The 27,643-nt window shown below is 33.0% G+C and overlaps 2 protein-coding genes and 1 long non-coding RNA gene across 10 annotated transcripts in view; 2 read left to right on the top strand and 1 right to left on the bottom strand.

The window, feature by feature from the left end:
* The window catches only part of LOC107440777 (mitochondrial potassium channel ATP-binding subunit), a 546,992-nt gene that overhangs the window by 98,238 nt on the left and 421,111 nt on the right, over positions 1–27,643 (top strand). The window lies entirely within an intron of this gene.
* The window catches only part of LOC147806797 (uncharacterized), a 494,278-nt gene that overhangs the window by 46,409 nt on the left and 420,226 nt on the right, over positions 1–27,643 (bottom strand). The window lies entirely within an intron of this gene.
* LOC147806805 (tripartite motif-containing protein 26-like) overlaps positions 20,301–27,643 on the top strand; it is a 25,671-nt gene continuing 18,328 nt past the window's right edge. The window contains exons 1-3 of one of the 4 annotated variants that reach the window (XM_087167238.1): positions 20,301–20,533; positions 22,610–22,728; positions 25,362–25,534. The gene's annotated coding sequence lies outside the window, so the exon portion shown is untranslated. Of the gene's footprint in view, positions 20,534–22,177; positions 22,517–22,558; positions 22,729–25,361; positions 25,535–27,643 lie in introns of those variants that run through there. The other 3 variants (XM_087167241.1, XM_087167240.1, XM_087167239.1) reach the window with 3 other exon arrangements.

Here is a 27,643-nt window from a genome sequence, read left to right as displayed (position 1 = left end):
AAAATTATTTCCTTTATGTAGGACCCACTAAAATATGGAAAAACACATTGAAAAAATAATATAATGCAAAATAATCAGAAGAAAAAAAAAGAAATTTTTTTAAAAAGCTGATTAAGCTGGGATTCGAAACTGCGCCACCTCGCCTTAGCCGTCAGGTACTACTCCGGTGTCTTTACCACCAGACCCCTCGCACACTAGAAGGCAGTTGCGATTTCGCTTCAAAAGAGCTCTGACGGTCAACAATGCAATAAAACTTTGAGGGGTCCCCGGCAGCCCCTAATTAACATATAAGAATTTGCTCCCGCAGACATGTTTTGAACATTGACCCCTACTTAGGGTCCGAGTTTGAAAATTATAACTTAATATTAAGGAGAGTTAGACGGCTTCGAAATTCGAACCCCAGTCCGCCATTTTTTTTATTTTATTATTATTCCATTATGCGTTCTTTAACAAAGAAAGATGCAAGATTCTACTTATAGCACACCTTTCGCAACATAAACTCTCGAATATATGGTAAAAATAATTTAAAACAATGAAAATAAGCCAGTTTTATGGATTTTTCCAGTTTTTACACATTATTCGAAATTTTACCAATTTAAAAAAATTATTTCCTTTATGTAGGACCCACTAAAATATGGAAAAACACATTGAAAAAATAATATAATGCAAAATAATCAGAAGAAAAAAAAAGAAATTTTTTTAAAAAGCTGATTAAGCTGGGATTCGAAACTGCGCCACCTCGCCTTAGCCGTCAGGTACTACTCCGGTGTCTTTACCACCAGACCCCTCGCACACTAGAAGGCAGTTGCGATTTCGCTTCAAAAGAGCTCTGACGGTCAACAATGCAATAAAACTTTGAGGGGTCCCCGGCACCCCCTAATTAACATATAAGAATTTGCTCCCGCAGACATGTTTTGAACATTGACCCCTACTTAGGGTCCGAGTTTGAAAATTATAACTTAATATTAAGGAGAGTTAGACGGCTTCGAAATTCGAACCCCAGTCCGCCATTTTTTTTTATTTTATTATTATTCCATTATGCGTTCTTTAACAAAGAAAGATGCAAGATTCTACTTATAGCACACCTTTCGCAACATAAACTCTCGAATATATTGTAAAAATAATTTTAAACAATGAAAATAAGCCAGTTTTTATGGATTTTTCCAGTTTTTACACCTTATTCGAAATTTTACCAATTTAAAAAAATTATTTCCTTTATGTAGGACCCACTAAAATATGGAAAAACACATTGAAAAAATAATATAATGCAAAATAATCAGAAGAAAAAAAAAGAAATTTTTTTAAAAAGCTGATTAAGCAGGGATTTGAAACTGCGCCACCTCGCCTTAGCCGTCAGGTACTACTCCGGTGTCTTTACCACCAGACCCCTCACACACTAGAAGGCAGTTGCGATTTCGCTTCAAAAGAGCTCTGACGGTCAACAATGCAATAAAACTTTGAGGGGTCCCCGGCACCCCCTAATTAACATATAAGAATTTGCTCCCGCAGACATGTTTTGAACATTGACCCCTACTTAGGGTCCGAGTTTGAAAATTATAACTTAATATTAAGGAGAGTTAAACGGCTTCGAAATTCGAACCCCAGTCCGCCATTTTTTTTAATTTTATTATTATTCCATTATGCGTTCTTTAACAAAGAAAGATGCAAGATTCTACTTATAGCACACCTTGCGCAACATAAACTCTCGAATATATTTTAAAAATAATTTAAAACAATGAAAATAAGCCAGTTTTTATGGATTTTTCCAGTTTTTACACATTATTCGAAATTTTACCAATTTAAAAAAAATTTTCCTTTATGTAGGACCCACTAAAATATGGAAAAACACATTGAAAAAATAATATAATGCAAAATAATCGGAAGAAAAAAAAAGAAATTTTTTTAAAAAGCTGATTAAGCTGGGATTCGAATCTGCGCCCCCTCGCTTAGCCGTCAGGTACTACTCCGGTGTCTTGACCACCAGATCACTCGCACACTAGAAGACAGTCGCGATGTCGCTTCAAATGAGCTCTGACGGTCAGCTATGCAATAAAACTTTGAGGGGTCCCCTGCACCCCCTAATTAACATATAAAAATTTGCTCCGGCAGACATGTTTTGAACATTGACCCCTACTTAGGGTCCGAGTTTGAAAATTATAACTTAATATTAAGGAGAGTTAGACGGCTTCGAAATTCGGCCCCCAGTCCGCCATTTTTTTAAATTTTATTATTATTCCATTATGCGTTCTTTAACAAAGAAAGATGCAAGATTCTACTTATAGCACCCCTTTCGCAACATAAACTCTCGAATATATTGTAAAAATAATTTAAAACAATGAAAATAAGCCAGTTTTTATGGATTTTTCCAGTTTTTACACATTATTCGAAATTTTACCAATTTAAAAAAATTTTTTCCTATATGTAGGACCCACTAAAATATGGAAAAACACATTGAAAAAATAATCGGAAGAAAAAAAAAGAAATTTTTTTAAACAGCTGATTAAGCTGGGATTCGAATCTGCGCCTCCTCGCTTAGCCGTCAGGTACTACTCCGGTGTCTTGACCACCAGACCACTCGCACACTAGAAGACAGTCGCGATTTCGCTTCAAAAGAGCTCTGACGGTCAACAATGCAATAAAACTTTGAGGGGTCCCCGGCACCCCCTAATTAACATATAAGAATTTGCTCCCGCAGACATGTTTTGAACATTGACCCCTACTTAGGGTCCGAGTTTGAAAATTATAACTTAATATTAAGGAGAGTTAGACGGCTTCGAAATTCGAACCCCAGTCCGCCATTTTTTTTTATTTTATTATTATTCCATTATGCGTTCTTTAACAAAGAAAGATGCAAGATTCTACTTATAGCACACCTTTCGCAACATAAACTCTCGAATATATTGTAAAAATAATTTAAAACAATGAAAATAAGCCAGTTTTTATGGATTTTTCCAGTTTTTACACATTATTCGAAACTTTACCAATTTAAAAAAATTATTTCCTTTATGTAGGACCCACTAAAATATGGAAAAACACATTGAAAAAATAATATAATGCAAAATAAAAGGAAGAAAAAAAAAGAAATTTTTTAAAAAAGCTGATTAATCTGGGATTCGAACCTGCGCCCCCTCGCCTTAGCCGTCAGGTACTACTCCGGTGTCTTGACCACCAGACCACTCGCACACTAGAAGGCAGTCGCAATTTCGCTTCAAAAGAGCTCTGACTGTCAGCTATACAATAAAACTTTGAGGGGTCCCCTGCACCCCCTAGTTAACATACAAAAATTTGCTCCAGCACACATGTTTTGAATATTGACCTCTACCTAGGGTCCGAGTTTGAAAATAATAACTTAATATTAAGGAGAATTAGACGGCTTCGAAATTCGAACCCCTGACCGCCATTTTTTTTTAATTTTATTATTATTCCATTATGCGTTCTTTAACAAAGAAAGATGCAAGATTCTACTTATAGCACACCTTTCGCATCATAAACTCTCGAATATATGGTAAAAATAATTTAAAACAATGAAAATAAGCCAGTTTTATGGATTTTTCCAGTTTTTACACATTATTCGAAATTTTACCAATTTAAAAAAATTATTTCCTTTATGTAGGACCCACTAAAATATGGAAAAACACATTGAAAAAATAATATAATGCAAAATAATTGGAAGAAAAAAAAAGAAATTTTTTAAAAAAGCTGATCAAGCTGGGATTCGAACCTGCACCCCCTCGCCTTAGCAGTCAGGTACTACTCCGGTGTCTTGACCACCAGACCACTCGCACACTAGAAGGCAGTCGCGATTTCGCTTCAAAAGAGCTCTGACGGTCAGCTATGCAATAAAACTTTGAGGGGTCCCCTGCACCCCCTAATTAACATATAAAAATTTGCTCCAGCAGACATGTTTTGAACATTGACCCCTACTTAGGGTCCGAGTTTGAAAAATATAACTTAATATTAAGGAGAGTTAGACGGCTTCGAAATTCGAACCCCAGTCCGATATTTTTTTTTTATTTTATTATTATTCCATTATGCGTTCTTTATGCGTTGTCCCTTTCGCAAGATTCTACTTATAGCACACCTTTCGCAACATAAACTCTCGAATATACTGTAAAAATAATTTAAAACAATGAAAATAAGCCAGTTTTTATGGATTTTTCCAGTTTTTACACATTATTCGAAATTTTACCAATTTAAAAAAAAATTTTCCTATATGTAGGACCCACTAAAATATGGAAAAACACATTGAAAAAATAATATAATGCAAAATAATCGGAAGAAAAAAAAAGAAATTTTTTTAAAAAGCTGATTAAGCTGGGATTCGAATCTGCGCCCCCTCGCCTTAGCCGTCAGGTACTACTCCGGTGTCTTGACAACCAGACCACTCGCACACTAGAAGGCAGTCGCGATTTCGCTTCAAAAGAGCTCTGACGGTCAGCTATGCAATAAAACTTTGAGGGGTCCCCTGCACCCCCTAATTAACATATAAAAATTTGCTCCAGCAGACATGTTTTGAACATTTACCCCTACTTAGGGTCCGAGTTTGAAAATTATAACTTAATATTAAGGAGAGTTAGACGGCTTCGAAATTCGACCCCCAGTTCGCCATTTTTTTTAATTTTATTATTATTCCATTATGCGTTCTTTAACAAAGAAAGATGCAAGATTCTACTTATAGCACACCTTTCGCAACATAAACTCTCGAATATATTGTAAAAATAATTTAAAACAATGAAAATAAGCCAGTTTTTATGGATTTTTCCAGTTTTTACACATTATTCGAAATTTTACCAATTTAAAAAAATTATTTCCTTGATGTAGGACCCACTAAAATATGGAAAAACACATTGAAAAAATAATATAATGCGAAATAATCGGAAGAAAAAAAAAGAAATTATTTTAAAAAGCTGATTAAACTGGGATTCAAACCTGCGCCCCCTCGCCTTAGCCGTCAGGTACTACTCTGCTGTCTTGACCACCAGACCACTCGCACACTAGAAGGCAGTCGCGATTTCGCTTCAAAAGAGCTCTGACGGTCAGCTATGCTATAAAACTTTGAGGGGTCCCCTGCACCCCCTAATTAACATATAAAAATTTGCTCCGGCGGACATGTTTTGAACATTGACCCCTACTTAGGGTCCGAGTTTGAAAATTATAACTTAATATTAAGGAGAGTTAGACGGCTTCGAAATTTGAACCCCAGTCCGCCATTTTTTTTTTTATTATTATTATTCCATTATGCGTTCTTTAACAAAGAAAGATGCAAGATTCTACTTATAGCACACCTTTCGCAACATAAACTCTCGAATATATAGTAAAAATAATTTAAAACAATGAAAATAAGCCAGTTTTTATGGATTTTTCCAGTTTTTACACATTATTCGAAATTTACCAATTTAAAAAATTATTTCCTTTATGTAGGACCCACTAAAATATGGAAGAACACATTGAAAAAATAATATAATGCAAAATAATCAGAAGAAAAAAAAAGAAATTTTTTTAAAAAGCTGATTAAGCTGGGATTCGAAACTGCGCCACCGCGCCTTAGCCGTCAGGTACTACTCCGGTGTCTTGACCACCAGACCACTCGCACACTAGAAGGCAGTTGCGATTTCGCTTCAAAAGAGCTCTGACGGTCAGCTATGCAATAAAACTTTGAGGGGTCCCCTGCACCCCCTAATTAACATATAAAAATTTGCTCCAGCAGACATGTTTTGAACATTGACCCCTACTTAGGGTCCGAGTTTGAAAATTATAACTTAATATTAAGGAGAGTTAGACGGCTTCGAAATTCGAACCCCAGTCCACCATTTTTTTTTTATTTTATTAATATTCCATTATGCGTTCTTTAACAGAGAAAGATGCAAGATTCTACTTATAGCACACCTTTCGCAACATAAACTCTCGAATATATTGTAAAAATAATTTAAAACAAAGAAAATAAGCCAGTTTTTATGGATTTTTCCAGTTTTTACACATTATTCGAAATTTTACCAATTTGAAAAAATTATTTCCTTGATGTAGGACCCACTAAAATATGGAAAAACACATTGAAAAAATAATATAATGCGAAATAATCGGAAGAAAAAAAAAGAAATTTTTTTAAAAAGCTGATTAAACTGGGATTCGAACCTGCGCCCCCTCGCCTTAGCCGTCAGGTACTACTCTGGTGTCTTGACCACCAGACCACTCGCACACTAGAAGGCAGTGGCGATTTCGCTTCAAAAGAGCTCTGACGGTCAGCTATGCAATAAAACTTTGAGGGGTCCCCTGCACCCCCTAATTAACATATAAAAATTTGCTCCGGCGGACATGTTTTGATCATTGACCCCTACTTAGGGTCCGAGTTTGAAAATTATAACTTAATATTAAGGAGAGTTAGACGGCTTCGAAATTCGAACCCCAGTCCGCCATTTTTTTTTATTTTATTAATATTCCATTATGCGTTCTTTAACAGAGAAAGATGCAAGATTCTACTTATAGCACACCTTTCGCAACATAAACTCTCGAATATATTGTAAAAATAATTTAAAACAATGAAAATAAGCCAGTTTTTATGGATTTTTCCAGTTTTTACACATTATTCGAAATTTTACCAATTTGAAAAAATTATTTCCTTGATGTAGGACCCACTAAAATATGGAAAAACACATTGAAAAAATAATATCATGCGAAATAATCGGAAGAAAAAAAAAGAAATTTTTTTAAAAAGTTGATTAAACTGGGATTCGAACCTGCGCCCCCTCGCCTTAGCCGTCAGGTACTACTCTGGTGTCTTGACCACCAGACCACTCGCACACTAGAAGGCAGTCGCGATTTCGCTTCAAAAGAGCTCTGACGGTCAGCTATGCAATAAAACTTTGAGGGGTCCCCTTCACCCCCTAATTAACATATAAAAATTTGCTCCGGCGGACATGTTTTGAACATTGACCCCTACTTAGGGTCCGAGTTTGAAAATTATAACTTAATATTAAGGAGAGTAAGACGGCTTCGAAATTCGAACCCCAGTCCGCCATTTTTTTTTATTTTATTAATATTCCATTATGCGTTCTTTAACAGAGAAAGATGCAAGATTCTACTTATAGCACACCTTTCGCAACATAAACTCTCGAATATATTGTAAAAATAATTAAACACAATGAAAATAAGCCAGTTTTTATGGATTTTTCCAGTTTTTACACATTATTCGAAATTTTACCAATTTAAAAAAATTATTTCCTTTATGTAGGTCCCACTAAATAATGGAAAAACACATTGAAAAAATAATATAATGCAAAATAATCGGAAGAAAAAAAAAAATTTTTTTTAGAAAGCTGATTAAACTGGGATTCGAACCTGCTGCCCCTCGCCTTAGCCGTCAGGTACTACTCCGGTGTCTTGACCACCAGACCACTCGAACACTAGAAGGCAGTCGCGATTTCGCTTCAAAAGAGCTCTGACGGTCAGCTATGCAATAAAACTTTGAGGGGTCTCCTGCACCCCCTAATTAACATATAAAAATTTGCTAAAGCAGACATGTTTTGAACATTGACCCCTACTTAGGGTCCGAGTTTGAAAATTATAACTTAATATTAAGGAGAGTTAGACGGCTTCGAAATTCGAACCCCAGTCCGCCATTTTTTTTATTTTATTATTATTCCATTATGCATTCTTTAACAAAGAAAGATGCAAGATTCTACTTATAGCACACCTTTCGCAACATAAACTCTCTAATATACAGTAAAAATAATTTAAAACAATGAAAATAAGCCAGTTTTTATGGATTTTTCCCGTTTTTACACATTATTCGAAATTTTACGAATTTAAAAAAATTATTTCCTTTATGTAGGACCCACTAAAATATGGAAAAACACATTGAAAAAATAATATAATGCAAAATAATTGGAAGGAAAAAAAAGAAATTTTTTAAAAAAGCTGATTAAGCTGGGATTCGAACCTGCGCCCCCTCGCCTGAGCCGTCAGGTACTACTCCGGTGTCTTGACCACCAGACCACTCACACACTAGAAGGCAGTCGCGATTTCGCTTCAAAAGAGCTCTGACGGTCAGCTATGCAATAAAACTTTGAGGGGGTCCCCTGCACCCCCTAATTAACATATAAAAATTTGCTCCCGCTGACATGTTTTGAACATTGACCCCTACTTAGGGTCCGAGATTGAAAATTATAACTTAATATTAAGGAGAGTTGGACGGCTTCGAAATTCGAACCCCAGTCCGCCATTTTTTTATTTTATTATTATTCCATTATGCGTTCTTTAACAAAGAAAGATGCAAGATTCTACTTATAGCACACCTTTCGCAACATAAACTCTCGAATATATTGTAAAAATAATTTAAAACAATGAAAATAAGGCAGTTTTTATGGATTTTTCCAGTTTTTACACATTATTCGAAATTTTACCAATTTAAAAAAATTATTTCCTTTATGTAGGACCCACTAAAATATGGAAAAACACATTGAAAAAATAATATAATGCAAAATAATTGGAAGGAAAAAAAAGAAATTTTTTAAAAAAGCTGATTAAGCTGGAATTCGAACCTGCGCCCCCTCGCCTGAGCCGTCAGGTACTACTCCGGTGTCTTGACCACCAGACCACTCACACACTAGAAGGCAGTCGCGATTTCGCTTCAAAAGAGCTCTGACGGTCAGCTATGCAATAAAACTTTGAGGGGTCCCCTGCACCCCCTAATTAACATATAAAAATTTGCTCCCGCTGACATGTTTTGAACATTGACCCCTACTTAGGGTCCGAGATTGAAAATTATAACTTAATATTAAGGAGAGTTGGACGGCTTCGAAATTCGAACCCCAGTCCGCCATTTTTTTATTTTATTATTATTCCATTATGCGTTCTTTAACAAAGAAAGATGCAAGATTCTACTTATAGCACACCTTTCGCAACATGAACTCTCGAATATATTGTAAAAATAATTTAAAACAATGAAAATAAGGCAGTTTTTATGGATTTTTCCAGTTTTTACACATTATTCGAAATTTTACCAATTTAATAAAATTATTTCCTTTATGTAGGACCCACTAAAATATGGAAAAACACATTGAAAAAATAATATAATGCAAAATAATCAGAAGAAAAAAAAAGAAATTTTTTAAAAAAGCTGATTAAGCTGGGATTCGAACCTGCGCCCCCTCGCCTTAGCCGTCAGGTACTACTCCGGTGTCTCAACCACCAGACCACTCGCACACTAGAAGGCAGTCGCGATTTCGCTTCATAAGAGCTCTGACGGTCAGCTATGCAATAAAACTTTGAGGGGCCCCCTGCACCCCCTAATTAACATATAAAAATTTGCTCCAGCAGACATGTTTTGAACATTGACCCCTACTTAGGGTCCGAGTTTGAAAATTATAACTTAATATTAAGGAGAGTTAGACGACTTCGAAATTCGAACCCCTGTCCGCCATTTTTTTTTATTTTATTATTATTCCATTATGCGTTCTTTAACAAAGAAAGATGCAAGATTCTAGTTATAGCACACCTTTCGCAACATAAACTCTCGAATATATTGTAAAAATAATTTAAAACAATGAAAATAAGCCAGTTTTTATGGATTTTTCCAGTTTTTACACATTATTCGAAATTTTACCAATTTAAAAAAATTATTTCCTTTATGTAGGACCCACTAAAATATGGAAAAACACATTGAAAAAATAAGATAATGCAAAATAATCGGAAGAAAAAAAAAGAAATTTTTTAAAAAAGCTGATTAAGCTGGGATTCGAACCTGCGCCCCCTCGCCTTAGCCGTCAGGTACTACTCCGGTGTCTTGACCACCAGACCACTCGCACACTAGAAGGCAGTCGCGATTTCGCTTCAAAAGAGCTCTGACGGCCAGCTATGCAATAAAACTTTGAGGGGTCCCCTGCACCCCCTAATTAACATATAAAAATTTGCTCCAGCAGACATGTTTTGAAAATTGACCCCTACTTAGGGTCCGAGTTTGAAAATTATAACTTAATATTAAGGAGAGTTAGACGGCTTCGAAATTCGAACCCCAGTCCGACATTTATTTTTTATTTTATTATTATTCCATTATGCGTTCTTTAACAAAGAAAGATGCAAGATTCTACTTATAGCACACCTTTCGCAACATAAATTCTCGAATATATTGTAAAAATAATTTAAAACAATGAAAATAAGCCAGTTTTTATGGATTTTTCCAGTTTTTACACATAATTCGAAATTTTACCAATTTAAAAAAATTATTTCCTTTATGTAGGACCCACTAAAATATGGAAAAACACATTGAAAAAATAATATAATGCAAAATAATCGGAAGAAAAAAAAGAAATTTTTTTAAAAAGCTGATTAAGCTGGGATTCGAACCTGCGCCCCCTCGGCTTAGCCGTCAGGTACTACTCTGGTGTCTTGACCACCAGACCCCTCGCACCCTAGAAGGCAGTCGCGATTTCGCTTCAAAAGAGCTCTGACGGTCAGCTATACAATAAAACTATGAGGGGTCCCCTGCACCCCCTAATTAACATATAAAAATTTGCTCCAGCAGACATGTTTTGAACATTGACCCCTTCTTAGGATCCGAGTTTGAAAATTATAACTTAATATTAAGGAGAGTTAGACGGCTTCGAAATTCGAACCCCAGTTCGCCATTTTTTTTAATTTTATTATTATTCCATTATGCGTTCTTTAACAAAGAAAGATGCAAGATTCTACTTATAGCACACCTTTCGCAACATAAACTCTCGAATATATTGTAAAAATAATTTAAAACAATGAAAATAAGCCAGTTTTTATGGATTTTTCCAGTTTTTACACCTTATTCGAAATTTTACCAATTTAAAAAAATTATTTCCTTTATGTTGGACCCACTAAAATATGGAAAAACACATTGAAAAAATAATATAATGCAAAATAATTGGAAGAAAAAAAAAGAAATTTTTTAAAAAAGCTGATTAAGCTGGGATTTGAACCTGCGCCCCCTCGCCTTAGCCGTCAGGTACTACTCCGGTTTCTCAACCACCAGACCACTCGCACACTAGAAGGCAGTCGCGATTTCGCTTCATAAGAGCTCTGACGGTCAGCTATGCAATAAAACTTTGAGGGGTCCCCTGCACCCCCTAATTAACATATAAAAATTTGCTCCAGCAGACATGTTTTGAACATTGACCCCTACTTAGGGTCCGAGTTTGAAAATTATAACTTAATATTAAGGAGAGTTAGACGGCTTCGAAATTCGACCCCCAGTCCGCCATTTTTTTTAATTTTATTATTATTCCATTATGCGTTCTTTAACAAAGAAAGATGCAAGATTCTACTTATAGCACACCTTTCGCAACATAAACTCTCGAATATATTGTAAAAATAATTTAAAACAATGAAAATAAGCCAGTTTTTTTGGATTTTTCCAGTTTTTACACATTATTCGAAATTTTACCAATTTAAAAAAAATTATTTCCTTTATGTAGGACCCACTAAAATATGGAAAAACACATTGAAAAAATAATATAATGCGAAATAATCGGAAGAAAAAACAAGAAATTTTTTTAAAAAGCTGATTAAACTGGGATTCGAACATGCGCCCCCTCGCCTTAGCCGTCAGGTACTATTTCGGTGTCTTGACCACCAGACCACTCGCACACTAGAAGGCAGTCGCGATTTCGCTTCAAAAGAGCTCTGACGGTCAGCTATGCAATAAAACTTTGAGGGGTCCCCTGCACCCCCTAATTAACATATAAAAATTTGCTCCAGCAGACATGTTTTGAACATTGACCCCTACTTAGGGTCCGAGTTTGAAAATTATAACTTAATATTAAGGAGAGTTAGACGGCTTCGAAATTCGAACCCCTGTCCGCCATTTTTTTTTATTTTATTATTATTCCATTATGCGTTCTTTAACAAAGAAAGATGCAAGATTCTAGTTATAGCACACCTTTCGCAACATAAACTCTCGAATATATTGTAAAAATAATTTAAAACAATGAAAATAAGCCAGTTTTTATGGATTTTTCCAGTTTTTACACATTATTCGAAATTTTACCAATTTAAAAAAATTATTTCCTTTATGTAGGACCCACTAAAATATGGAAAAACACATTGAAAAAATAAGATAATGCAAAATAATCGGAAGAAAAAAAAAGAAATTTTTTAAAAAAGCTGATTAAGCTGGGATTCGAACCTGCGCCCCCTCGCCTTAGCCGTCAGGTACTACTCCGGTGTCTTGACCACCAGACCACTCGCACACTAGAAGGCAGTCGCGATTTCGCTTCAAAAGAGCTCTGACGGCCAGCTATGCAATAAAACTTTGAGGGGTCCCCTGCACCCCCTAATTAACATATAAAAATTTGCTCCAGCAGACATGTTTTGAAAATTGACCCCTACTTAGGGTCCGAGTTTGAAAATTATAACTTAATATTAAGGAGAGTTAGACGGCTTCGAAATTCGAACCCCAGTCCGACATTTATTTTTTATTTTATTATTATTCCATTATGCGTTCTTTAACAAAGAAAGATGCAAGATTCTACTTATAGCACACCTTTCGCAACATAAATTCTCGAATATATTGTAAAAATAATTTAAAACAATGAAAATAAGCCAGTTTTTATGGATTTTTCCAGTTTTTACACATAATTCGAAATTTTACCAATTTAAAAAAATTATTTCCTTTATGTAGGACCCACTAAAATATGGAAAAACACATTGAAAAAATAATATAATGCAAAATAATCAGAAGAAAAAAAAAGAAATTTTTTTAAAAAGCTGATTAAGCTGGGATTCGAAACTGCGCCACCTCGCCTTAGCCGTCAGGTACTACTCCGGTGTCTTGACCACCAGACCACTCGCACACTAGAAGGCAGTTGCGATTTCGCTTCAAAAGAGCTCTAACGGTCAGCTATGCAATAAAACTTTGAGGGGTCCCCTGCACCCCCTAATTAACATATAAAAATTTGCTCCCGCAGACATGTTTTGAACATTGACCCCTACTTAGGGTCCGAGTTTGAAAATTATAACTTAATATTAAGGAGAGTTAGACGGCTTCGAAATTCGAACCCCAGTCCGCCATTTTTTTTTATTTTATTATTATTCCATTATGCGTTCTTTAACAAAGAAAGATGCAAGATTCTACTTATAGCACACCTTTCGCAACATAAACTCTCGAATATATTGTAAAAATAATTTAAAACAATGAAAATAAGCCAGTTTTTATGGATTTTTCCAGTTTTTACACCTTATTCGAAATTTTACCAATTTAAAAAAATTATTTCCTTTATGTTGGAATCACTAAAATATGGAAAAACACATTGAAAAAATAATATAATGCAAAATAATCGGAAGAAAAAAAAAGAAATTTTTTTAAAAAGCTGATTAAGCTGGGATTCGAACCTGCGGCCCCTCGCCTTAGCCGTCAGGTACTACTCCGGTGTCATGACCACCAGACCACTCGCACACTAGAAGGCAGTCGCGATTTCGCTTCAAAAGAACTCTGACGGTCAGCTATGCAATAAAACTTTGAGGGGTCCCCTGCACCCCCTTATTAACATATAAAAATTTGCTCCAGCAGACATGTTTTGAACATTAACTCCTACTTAGGGTCCGAGTTTGAAAATTATAACTTAATATTAAGGAGAGTTAGACGACTTCGAAGATCGAACCCCAGTCCGCCATTTTTTTTATTTTATTATTATTCCATTATGCGTTCTTTAACAAAGCAAGATGCAAGATTCTACTTATAGCACACCTTTCGTAACATAAACTCTCGAATATATTGTAAAAATAATTTAAAACAATGAAAATAAGCCAGTTTTTATGGATTTTTCCAGTTTTTACACATTATTCGAAATTTTACCAATTTAAAAAATTTTTTCCTATATGTAGGACCCACTAAAATATGGAAAAACACATTGAAAAAATAATATAATGCAAAATAATCGGAAGAAAAAAAAAGAAATTTTTTTAAAAAGCTGATTAAGCTGGGATTCGAATCTGCGCCCCCTCGCCTTAGCCGTCAGGTACTACTCCGGTGTCTTGACCACCAGACCACTCGCACACTTGAAGGCAGTCGCGATTTCGCTTCAAAAGAGCTCTGACGGTCAGCTATTCAATAAAACTTTGAGGGGTCCCCTGCACCCCCTAATTAACATATAAAAATTTGCTTCGGCAGACATGTTTTGAACATTGACCCCTACTTAGGGTCCGAGTTTGAAAATTATAACTTAATATTAAGGAGAGTTAGACGGCTTCGAAGTTCGAACCCCAGTCCGCCATTTTTTTTTATTTTATTAATATTCCATTATGCGTTCTTTAACAGAGAAAGATGCAAGATTCTACTTATAGCACACCTTTCGCAACATAAACTCTCGAATATATTGTAAAAATAATTTAAAACAATGAAAATAAGCCAGTTTTTATGGATTTTTCCAGTTTTTACACATTATTCGAAATTTTACCAATTTAAAAAAATTATTTGCTTTATGTAGGACCCTCTAAAATATGGAAAAACACATTGAAAAAATAATATAATGCAAAATAATCGGAAGAAAAAAAAAAGAAATTTTTTTAAAAAGCTGATTAAGCTGGGATTCGAACCTGCGCCCCCTCGCCTTAGCCGTCAGGTACTACTCCGGTGTCTTGACCACCAGACCACTCGGACACTAGAAGGCAGACGCGATTTCGCTTCAAAAGAGCTCTGATTGTCAGCTATGCAATAAAACTTTGAGGGGTCCCCTGCACCCCCTAACTAACATATAAAAATTTGCTCCAGTAGACATATTTTTAACATTGACCCCTACGTAGGGTCCGAGTTTGAAAATTATAACTTAATATTAAGGAGAGTTAGACGGCTTCGAAATTCGAACCCCAGTCCGCCATTTTTTTTATTTTATTAATATTCCATTATGCGTTCTTTAACAGAGAAATATGCAAGATTCTACTTATAGCACACCTTTCGCAACATAAACTCTCGAATATATTGTAAAAATAATTTAAAACAATGAAAATAAGCCAGTTTTTATGGATTTTTCCAGTTTTTACACATTATTCGAAATTTTACCAATTTAAAAAAATTATTTCCTTTATGTAGGACCCACTAAAATATGGAAAAACGCATTGAAAAAATAATATAATGCAAAATAATCGGAAGAAAAAAAAAGAAATTTTTTTAAAAAGCTGATTAAACTGGGATTCGAACCTGCGCCCCCTCGCCTTAGCCGTCAGGTACTACTCCGGTGTCTTGACCACCAGACCACTCGCACACTAGAAGGCAGTCGCGATTTCGCTTCAAAAGAGCTCTGACGGTCAGCTATTCAATAAAACTTTGAGGGGTCCCCTGCTCCCCCTAATTAACATATAAAAATTTGCTCCGGCGGACATGTTTTGATCATTGACCCCTACTTAGGGTCCGAGTTTGAAAATTATAACTTAATATTAAGGAGAGTTAGACGGCTTCGAAATTCGAACCCCAGTCCGCCATTTTTTTTTATTTTATTAATATTCCATTATGCGTTCTTTAACAGAGAAAGATGCAAGATTCTACTTATAGCACACCTTTCGCAACATAAACTCTCGAATATATTGTAAAAATAATTTAAAACAATGAAAATAAGCCAGTTTTTATGGATTTTTCCAGTTTTTACACATTATTCGAAATTTTACCAATTTAAAAAAACTATTTCCTTTATGTAGGACCCACTAAAATATGGAAAAACGCATTGAAAAAATAATATAATGCAAAATAATCGGAAGAAAAAAAAAGAAATTTTTTTAAAAAGCTGATTAAACAGGGATTCGAACCTGCGGCCCCTCGCCTTAGCCGTCAGGTACTACTCCGGTGTCTTGACCACCAGACCACTCGCACACTAGAAGGCAGTCGCGATTTCGCTTCAAAAGAGCTCTAACGGTCAGCTATGCAATAAAACTTTGAGGGGTCTCCTGCACCCCCTAATTAACATATAAAAATTTGCTCCCGCAGACATGTTTTGAACATTGACCCCTACTTAGGGTCCGAGTTTGAAAATTATAACTTAATATTAAGGAGAGTTAGACGGCTTCGAAATTCGAACCCCAGTCCGCCATTTTTTTTATTTTATTATTATTCCATTATGCATTCTTTAACAAAGAAAGATACAAGATTCTACTTATAGCACACCTTTCGCAACATAAACTCTCGAATATATTGTAAAAATAATTTAAAACAATGAAAATAAGCCAGTTTTTATGGATTTTTCCAGTTTTTACACATTATTCGAAATTTTACCAATTTGAAAAAATTATTTCCTTGATGTAGGACCCACTAAAATATGGAAAAACACATTGAAAAAATAATATCATGCGAAATAATCGGAAGAAAAAAAAAGAAATTTTTTTAAAAAGCTGATTAAACTGGGATTCGAACCTGCGCACCCTCGCCTTAGCCGTCAGGTACTACTCTGGTGTCTTGACCACCAGACCACTCACACACTAGAAGGCAGTCGCGATTTCGCTTCAAAAGAGCTCTGACGGTCAGCTTTGCAATAAAACTTTGAGTGGTCCCCTTCACCCCCTAATTAACATATAAAAATTTGCTCCGGCGGACATGTTTTGAACATTGACCCCTACTTAGGGTCCGAGTTTGAAAATTATAACTTAATATTAAGGAGAGTAAGACGGCTTCGAAATTCGAACCCCAGTCCGCCATTTTTTTTATTTTATTAATATTCCATTATGCGTTCTTTAACAGAGAAAGATGCAAGATTCTACTTATAGCACACCTTTCGCAACATAAACTCTCGAATATATTGTAAAAATAATTTAAAACAATGAAAATAAGCCAGTTTTTATGGATTTTTCCAGTTTTTACACATTATTCGAAATTTTACCAATTTAAAAAAATTATTTCCTTTATGTAGGACCCACTAAAATATGGAAAAACGCATTGAAAAAATAATATAATGCAAAATAATCGGAAGAAAAAAAAAGAAATTTTTTTAAAAAGCTGATTAAACTGGGATTCGAACCTGCTGCCCCTCGCCTTAGCCGTCAGGTACTACTCCGGTGTCTTGACCACCAGACCACTCGCACACTAGAAGGCAGTCGCGATTTCGCTTCAAAAGAGCTCTGACGGTCAGCTATGCAATAAAACTTTGAGGGGTCTCCTGCAGCCCCTAATTAACATATAAAAATTTGCTAAAGCAGACATGTTTTGAACATTGACCCCTACTTAGGGTCCAAGTTTGAAAATTATAACTTAATATTAAGGAGAGTTAGACGGCTTCGAAATTCGAACCCCAGTCCGCCATTTTTTTATTTTATTATTATTCCATTATGCATTCTTTAACAAAGAAAGATGCAAGATTCTACTTATAGCACACCTTTCGCAACATAAACTCTCTAATATATTGTAAAAATAATTTAAAACAATGAAAATAAGCCAGTTTTTATGGATTTTTCCAGTTTTTACACATTATTCGAAATTTTACCAATTTAAAAAAATTATTTCCTTTATGTAGGACCCACTAAAATATGGAAAAACACATTGAAAAAATAATATAATGCAAAATAATTGGAAGGAAAAAAAAGAAATTTTTTAAAAAAGCTGATTAAGCTGGGATTCGAACCTGCGCCCCCTCGCCTGAGCCGTCAGGTACTACTCCGGTGTCTTGACCACCAGACCACTCACACACTAGAAGGCAGTCGCGATTTCGCTTCAAAAGAGCTCTGACGGTCAGCTATACAATAAAACTTTGAGGGGTCCCCTGCACCCCCTAATTAACATATAAAAATTTGCTCCAGCAGACATGTTTTGAACATTGACCCCTTCTTAGGATCCGAGTTTGAAAATTATAACTTAATATTAAGGAGAGTTAGACGGCTTCGAAATTCGAACCCCAGTTCGCCATTTTTTTTTTATTTTATTATTATTCCATTATGCGTTCTTTAACAAAGAAAGATGCAAGATTCTACTTACAGCACACCTTTCGCAACATAAAATCTCGAATATATTGTAAAAATAATTTAAAACAATGAAATAAGCCAGTTTTTATGGATTTTTCCAGTTTTTCCACATAATTCGAAATTTTACCAATTTAAAAAAATTATTTCCTTTATGTAGGACCCCCTAAAATATGGAAAATCACATTGAAAAAATAATATAATGCAAAATAATCGGAAGAAAAAAAAAGAAATTTTTTTAAAAAGCTGATTAAGCTGGCATTCGAACCTGCGCCCCCTCGGCTTAGCCGTCAGGTACTACTCTGGTGTCTTGACCACCAGACCACTCGCACACTAGAAGGCAGTCGCGATTTCGCTTCAAAAGAGCTCTGACGGTCAGCTATGCAATAAAACTTTGAGGGGTCCCCTGCACCCCCTAATTAACATATAAAAATTTGCTCCCGCAGACATGTTTTGAACATTTACCCCTACTTAGGGTCCGAGTTTGAAAATTATAACTTAATATTAAGGAGAGTTAGACGGCTTCGAAATTCGAACCCCAGTCCGACATTTTTTTTTATTTTATTATTATTCCATTATGCGTTCTTTAACAAAGAAAGATGCAAGATTCTACTTATAGCACACCTTTCGCAACATAAACTCTCGAATATATTGTAAAAATAATTTAAAACAATGAAAATAAGCCAGTTTTTATGGATTTTTCCAGTTTTTACACCTTATTTGAAATTTTACCAATTTAAAAAAATTATTTCCTTTATGTAGGACCCACTAAAATATGGAAAAACGCATTGAAAAAATAATATAATGCAAAATAATCGGAAGAAAAAAAAAGAAATTTTTTTAAAAAGCTGATTAAGCTGGCATTCGACCTGCGCCCCCTCGCCTTAGCCGTCAGGTAACACTCCGGTGTCTTGACCACCAGACCACTCGCACACTAGAAGGCAGTCGCGATTTCGCTTCAAAAGAGCTCTGACGGTCAGCTATGCAATAAAATTTTGAGGGGTCCCCTGCACCCCCTAATTAACATATAAAAATTTGCTCCAGCAGACATGTTTTGAACATTGACCCCTACTTAGGGTCCTTGTTTGAAAATTATAACTTAATATTAAGGAGAGTTAGACGGCTTCGAAATTCGAACCCCAGTCCGACATTTATTTTTTATTTTATTATTATTCCATTATGCGTTCTTTAACAAAGAAAGATGCAAGATTCTACTTATAGCACACCTTTCGCAACATAAACTCTCGAATATATTGTAAAAATAATTTAAAACAATGAAAATAAGCCAGTTTTTATGGATTTTTCCAGTTTTTACACATTATTCGAAATTTTACCAATTTAAAAAAATTATTTCCTTTATGTAGGACCCACTAAAATATGGAAAAACACATTGAAAAAATAATATAATGCAAAATAATCGGAAGAAAAAAATTTTTTTTTTTAAAAAGTTGATTAAGCTTGGATTCGAACCAGCGCCCCCTCGCCCCAGCCGTCATTTACTACTCCGGTGTCTTGACCACCAATCCACTCGCACACTAGAAGGCAGTCACGATTTCGCTTCAAAGGACCTCTGACGGTCAGCTATGCAATAGAACTTTGAGGGGTCCCCTGCACCCCCTAATTAACATATAAAAATTTGCTCCAGCGGACATGTTTTGACCATTGACCCCTACTTAGGGTCCGAGTTTGAAAATTATAACTTGATATTAAGGAGAGTTAAACGGCTTCGAAATTCGAACCCCCGCCCGCCATTTTATTTTATTATTTATTTTTTTAATATTATTCCATTATGCGTTCTTTAACAAAGAAAGATGCAGGATTCTACTTATAGAACACATTACGCATGAGAAACTGTTGAATATATTGTAAAAATAATTTACAACAATGGAAATAAGTCAATTTTCCTGGATTTTTCCAGTTTTCACCCATTATTCGCCATTTTACCAATTTAAAAAAAATTATTTCCTATATGCAAGACCCACTAAAATATGGAAAAACACATTGAAAAAAATAATATAATGCAAAATAATCGGAAGAAAAAGAAATTTTTTTGAAAAGTTTATGAAGCTGGGATTGGAACCTGCCATTTTCTCAATTGGAAAAATATATTTATTATATGTAGGACCCTCTTAAATATAGAAAAACAAGTTGAAAAAAATAATAAAATGCAAACTAATGGGAAGAAGAAAAAAAGAAATTTTTTTGAAAATTTGCTCTGATTTTGCTCCACATTTTTGAGAGTTCCCATTAGCGAATTTTTTTCGTACAGTGAGAATGTCCCTTTAGATTAAATAACGGAATAGCTAGTTGCTCTACTGCACCAGGCTGAGCAAATATTTTAAAATTAAAGAAGTCATGTAACAGAAATAGAAGGTCGGAAACGGCGTAATCAAAACACACGAAATGTGAATTCGAGAATAAAATTTAAATTTTTTTTTCTTTCAATAAACTTCGAAAAATAAGATTCTAATTTTATAATACTATGAAGAATGGACCTCGTTGAAGAAATCCCTCGTATCTTTGGAATTCCCTTAAGGAACTTTAAGCAGTATGAGGAGAGATTTCATTTACTATCCAGGGTTTTAGTTTTTGCATCAAAAGCTGGTTTTGACACGACATGTCAAAAACCTGTCGAAAAGTATGGTAAACTGTTTGTCAAAATGTGGCAAAAACTTATAAAAACCAGTGACAAGTTTCTTTTTTGTCATTGAAGATATTTTATTAAACATCCATCTACATAATTATTTCAATCATGCATAATATTTGCATTATAATTACTAATATAATTATTATTCATATTATACATCATATATTAAAAATGTATCTAAAATAATTTATTTGCTTTCTTAATGACTAATGTATTATTTATATTTTAAGGTTATTATGTTTGATATATTAGACTGTTGAGTTTACATTACAGATAATTACTATTGTTCTAATTGCTGAGTTGGTAGTTGTTATTCGTCTGAATATTGATGGTACAATTTAGACAGATTTCTTAGCTTAATTAAAACTAAAGTTGTCACTAATAATTGTATAATCTTAACGTGTGAATTTTTTTTTTGTAATTCACATTATTTGTTTTTCATGCTTATGTGTGCAGCGTGAAAAAAATAAGCAGACCACCCAGGATGATTTTTGATCTAATGATCAGATCTTCACATTCTCTGACTCAGTCCTAATGGTTTGAAAGGTTGATCTCAAACATGGCAATTAATTAGTGCAGATGACATTTTAAGGTACAAAATCAGATGGATTAAGTTTTATATTTCGAATATTTCGTCATATCTGAAGAACTTTTTAGTCGAATTGAAAATTTTTTGCCCACAATTATTAAGTTGGTTTATTCAACGATAATTCGATGCCAAAAAATAACTTGCATATTTTATTTAGCAATAATAATCTAAAAAATTTTATACTGTAAAGTGCACAATTATATATATTTTACAGAATAATTTTGCTATGTAATCATTATATCATTTACTCGTATAAATTGATTAATTTTTTTCAATCAATCAGTTAAAGTGCTTTATCAAGTTGATAACAATATTTAGTACAGTTATTAAAATAAATTTCCCAATACTCCGGTGATTTCACTAGCTTTGATGAAACTGCAGATCTTTAGAAGCCTGTAATTCTAAATTTCTGGGTTTTTTTTTTTTTTTTTTGTATCTCTATTTTAAGTATCTCTATTTTAAGAATCTGCATAAAATGTAAAAATTTGAAAAACTGTGATTTGCAACTAATTCCGTAAATAGTTCAACTAAGAATTTTAACAAGAAGCACTTTGCTCAGCATAAGATAAAACTAAATCTGTCCATTGCTTGTATGCAAAATAATTTAAAAATGAGTGTATAATATTTGGTAGCTTCAGCATAACTTAATATGAAAATATTGTATTCACACAAATTTAATCAAATAGATTATTTTCAATAAATTTTAGTTATCATATAGGTAATTCAAATGAAATATACTACTAATAAACTGCAATAGATTTGAAGTGAAAATTAAAAATTTGACTGTAGCAACTGTTACATCTGTTAAACTCTGACTTATTTTATTAGATCTGTGGGGAGGAAACAAAATTTACTTCTATTTTTTTTATTTCATAACTTTATTTATTATACTTTGTATATTTCAGTGACTGCACTTTGTGCTGGAAAAAAAAAATCATAATTTTTTTCAATTTCTATATATTTTTCTAGTAGTAAATTAGATAAATTGCAATTTTGCAAATTTAGTCATAATTATTCAACATTTATTATTGATAATCAATCATCCTCTTCACCAAAACTTAAGATTTTTGACAGTGATTGTCGAAACTAAAAGGGGGGTTAATGTCAGAACAATTGAACATCATAGTTGATCACTTGTTATTTTCTATGTTTATTTATTTATAATTACTTCACATTCATATTAGCTAATAAGTATTTTCTTACCTAAAATTTTAGGTTTCTGATATGAGTGTTAAAACTGTGGTTAAATCTGGATAAAACAGTCAATTGTCTAATGCGTGCCAACTTTGACTTTAGCGTTTTCTCCACTGTGAATAAACCTTGTCCTCTTTGCTTCAATTTTGATTTTTTTCCCCAGGCATGAAAATTTACTTCATTTCAATGAAGTAAGTTGTCATGTCTTTAGTCGAAAACATTGTTATATACTTGTCTATGGATGTTTAGTTGAAATTTTATAACATTTTTCTCTTCTCTTTCAGAGCATATTCTCTGTTAAATAGTTTGAAATGACTTTTTTTAAAGTGCACTGAATGATGAACAGAGGTTCTGTATCTATTTATCCTTGTGGTATTGGTGGACAAGAGGGTACGAAAGCAAGGTATTTTTCAGTTAGCTAGGCGCAAGAAATTGAATTATTTTATTTAATTTTTATGTGTTAAAAAAAAGTTGGAGGTCTACATTTTTCATCAAAAATATTTGTTTATGCAGGTGTAATTCTTTCTTATTTTTTTGCTGTTTACTTGTATTTTGTGGCTTTTTCTTTTAAACATAATATTTACTTTGTAAGAGGAAGATATAATAATTTATATTTATTAAACATTTCTATATTTAAAATTTTTGTTTTTCTTTTAAATTGTAGTTTTTGACTAAGTATGGTAAAATAATAAGCATTTCATTCAAATTATTTGTTGAAGAAAGTATTTTATTTAAAGCCTGTTTATTTTTATAGATTAGTTTTTAGTTTTCACATACAATTTATTTAATGTTTCTTTTGCTTTTGTTACATTGCTTCAGCTAAAAAATTTTTAAATCTTTACAAAAATTAGCGATCAATTTAATAATTTATGCTCGCCATTTTAAAGTTTTTATAATATTTTTCTCAATTTTTTCTGTCCATTAAATAAATAATTCTATTGTGTATTAAGTGCAAAATTTGCTTGAAATACGAAATATTTTCAAGTCAAAATCTACCATCCTTTTTTTTTTTTTAAACTCTTAATTATTAAAGATTGTTACTAAATGAAGATTATTATGGTCTTTGGTGTAATATATTCATAACATTTCAGTTTTATAGCTGATTTCTTTTATAGCCAGGCAAGAGATTCATCTGACTTGTCCCTGGACAAAATTTCAAACTTTTTAAACTTCAGAAAAAAGTTCCTGAATAAAAAAAAAAAATCTTTAGTGTCTATTTTTCTTAATATTTCTGCATTATTTTGTTTTACTTTACTATGTTATCCTATTTAATCATGATAATCTTTGGTTTGTTAGACTGTTAATGTGCACAAATTATGACTTTAAATAAGTATGTAAATTTTGAAAATGAGTTTTGCATACTTTTTTAAAATTATTTTTTCACGAGTTGATATGTGTATTTTAGCTTTTTTATTCTTTTCTCACTCTTATAACAAGCCTAGGTAGTGACTATAATAAGCTATCTGATTGGTGGAAATAGTCATCCCTGGGTCGGGGAAGCCTGTTTCCGATGCTTCAGACTTTTCTGTTATCTAGTAGAACTTAGTCAGGCAAAAATTATAGTATTATAAGTTTTTAAAGTCACACCAAACAATAAAAATTTAGTAGACCAATGGGAGTACTATTCTTTTAGTGTGTACCGAGATCTTAATATGGTTGATAAACTTGAAGGGGAAAAATAAAACTTTATGTTTGCATAATTTATGTTATGGTACACAGGCTATGAGATAAGAGACAGCTGCATAGAATAAAAAAGAGAAATCGGGACACATATAATAATGAAACTTCCCTAGAATTTATTTGCATTAATAAATATTATTAAAAAAATTGCATTTAAAGCTCTCTGTTTTTAGATAAATGCAGTTTTCATTGACTTCTATCAACATAAAAAATTAAAACCATACACATCAATATCATTACACTGCAATGCATCTTATACATAAAAGGGAACTTAACTTTCTTTTTGTTGACAAATACATTGTCCAAAATAGTAAATATCATGTAAAGTAATTTTTATCAGCAACATTAAGAATAATTATTATAAACATTAAGTATACTTTTACCATTGTTATAATATAAGCTATGTAAAATGATTTTTCCTCACTATCCTGTTCCTCGCTATCCAAAAGATTTAAAAACTTACTCCATAATGATTTAGGAGTACTGTTTATTAAAATTTTGTAAAAAAAAAAAAAAGCTATAACATTTGTAAATAAATTCAACATACTGAGTAAAATGTTGAGATTAGATAATAAGAAAAACTGTGAAATTAACAAAATATACTAAAAATTAATTATCTAAAAATTCCTAAATAAAGTACATTCTCAAAGCCCAAAAGATATTTCTTTTAGCTGATAGACAAATCTCGCTGTCAGTCCACAGAAAGCACGTAAATTTTAAATTTAAACATTTCAATTTTAAATGCTTCATCTCATGGAAAAGGGGGGTGGGTGGAGAAACCTTCCAAGTGTAGCCACTTTCCAGAAAAATTTAAAAGCTGGTAGCAATTGTCATCCAAAAATATTTGTAAATTTATGTTACAGTTGACAAATTGTATTCCTGAAATTTCTCTAAAATTAAAGCCTTTGAAACTTACAATAACCTCATTAAGTAATTGGCGTCTCTTTTAAAAATTTTCCAGACTGTGGCCACCCTGCAACGCGCGGAAGAACTTATTTATTTCTATAATATTCGCTACCGAAACCTTCAGCTTAGAATAATAAAATTAGAATTTTTTTTTAACACATGGAATTCAATATAAAAAAAACTTTTTCATTATTATTTTGCTAATTCCTAACATTTCGACAAATTTGGCACCCATGCATATGGGTGACATTTGTAGAACAGTTTACGAAGATTGTTGCCATATTGGCATAAACCTTATAAATTTTAATCAAGTTTGTTGCAGTATTTAGTTCTTATGATGCCGATCTATTTAATCAATCCAAAAAGTTAGAAATTTCAAACTGTTGATAGTTTCCCACAACATATATTTATTTTATTATATATTTTATTAATAATATATTTTATTTTTAGGATTAAATAGGCCTTAATAGACTTCATCCTAATGGCTGTGATAACGTTGGGGCTTCATAACTATTGTTTTGCATAGCTGCAAATGCACTGAGAGTCCCGCAGTGAACTGACTAATCATCAAGATCCCAATAGAACACTGAAGTCAAGCATCACTGGCTGCGGTCAGTGTGCGGGTGAGTAACCTCTTTGATCAGCATACAAAGGGACCGAGAGTGTGCTGTATCGGTCCTCGTTAAACTGTTTTAAGCAAAGTGATTGACTTCGCATGTCATCAGGCTACCGAAGCAGAGGTCATCCCCTCTCCAGAGGATGAAAAGTGGTGATGGCATGTCTTCGGATCATCTTCTGCTATGTTTCCCAGATTGTCGCTAATAGTCCATAGTTCAGATCTAGTGGGACGTAAACCAACAACAACTGGGACTCAGATGTTCTGTATTTTAAAAAATTTAATTTAGAACTACCTATGTATAATCATTTGTGTGGATCGGCTGTTCTTTGTCGCTTTGTTTTCGCTATCACTTTTGTGTCATTAATTTATGTAAATGCCATCTTTAATGTAAATTTAACTTCCTACGTTTGCTTTAAAATTAAGTTATTTTAAATGGCCTCGGCACGCAGTGATTTATTATTTAGCTACCTCTGAGTGTAAATTTTTTTTTTACCCTTAAGTTTATATTTTATTTAATTACCCATATATATTTTATTTACCTGTCTACAGTAAATTTTCATTTCAAGATCATTTAAAAAAAATAATAAAATTCTGTTTTCAGTTGTTTAATAGCAATTTGTTTTGTTCATTAGTATATTTCCCTTAATTTCTTTCATGAATCATAGTTTGTCCGTTTAAAACAAGGTCAAAACCAAAAAAAAAATTTTTTTTTGAAGAAGATAAAGCCTGGTTTTCTTATAATTTTTTTTTTTTTAATAAACATCTTTTTAAATAAATTTTCTGCTATTTATGTGAATCAGGGATGAGATTCTTCCGCGGATTCGCGGATTTCCGCTTTTTTTCAGATTTTTCCATTTTTTTCGCTAATTTCCGCTGAAATTTTTTTTTGCCCAAGTTAAAATGTTTTATGAGAAATTTAATTTTCCGTGAAGGGAAATTGTTGAAGTCCCTTTTCCTCCCTCTGAAGTTTCTCTAAAAATCATTTCCTTGGGATAAAACTGGTTGACCTTTATACAGGGATGAGATTTTTTTTGTCTCTCGAATTTCAGCCTTTTTATCAAAAACTCCGATTCTCTAAAAGTTTCGTTTTTTTTAAAATCAATATCCCGTTTTTTTTAAATTCAGTCATTGAAGTAAAATAATTATATTTATTTACGAGTTTCAAAGATAAACAGAAAATTCAATCTACGCCCTAGCTGCTAACCCTTTCGCATTTTCACTTATTTTAGCTATTTTCTCCGATTTCACGCACAGAAAATAAGATTTTCCATATTTTTTATCCGTCGGCTGGATAGCTCGTATTTTCGTAATTCAGATCTCGATTTTTATTCACGCGATTTTAATATCAATCATCGATTTTCGTATTTACCTGATTTAAAAGTTGCACATTGCGATTCTTATTTAAGCTATTTAAATATCGTATATTATGATTCTTATTTACGACATTTAAAAATCCAATATCGTGTTTTGTATTTATGCATTTTTAAAATCTCGATTTTATTATCAAATCTCGATTTTCGTATTTACCTGATTTAAAAGTTGAACGTTGCGATTCTTATTCAGGCGATTTAAATATTGTACAGTGCGATTCTTACTTACGAGATTTAAAAAATCAATATCGCGATTTGTATTTACGAGCTTTTAAAGCCCTATGTAGCAATTCGTATTCACGTGAGCTTAAAATCCAATATCATGATTCGTTTTTGTGGTTGTAATATCGCGCGATTTAAAAATTATGCATCGTGATCAAAAAATTAAAAAATCATGATTTGTATTTTCGCATTTTTTAAATTCGATGTAGAGTTTCATATTTACGTGATTTAAAAGTCTCATATCGGGATTTATATTCACATGGTTTACAAGCTTAAAAATCGCACTTTTTTGTCAATTTTTTTATATATATATATATATTTATATATATATATTTATATATATATATATTTTTTTCCCTTTTTTTTCCTTTCTTTTTTTTGTTTTTTGGATTTCCTCTTTTATACTTTCTGACTACTCTCATCCCTGGTGAATGTTTTCAGTTTGAATATTGAAAAATGAAATAGAAATTCTCACATTTGTTACAATTTTGAGTTTAATTGATAATTGGAATTCACCTACT

This window comes from Parasteatoda tepidariorum, chromosome 7, assembly GCF_982258835.1.
Source record: "Parasteatoda tepidariorum strain Cologne lab strain chromosome 7, Ptep-v5.0, whole genome shotgun sequence".
NCBI classification, from domain to species: Eukaryota; Metazoa; Arthropoda; class Arachnida; order Araneae; family Theridiidae; genus Parasteatoda; species Parasteatoda tepidariorum.
The sequence above is the reverse complement of the archived record's forward strand: the minus strand, read 5'-3'. Positions and strand labels throughout refer to the sequence as shown.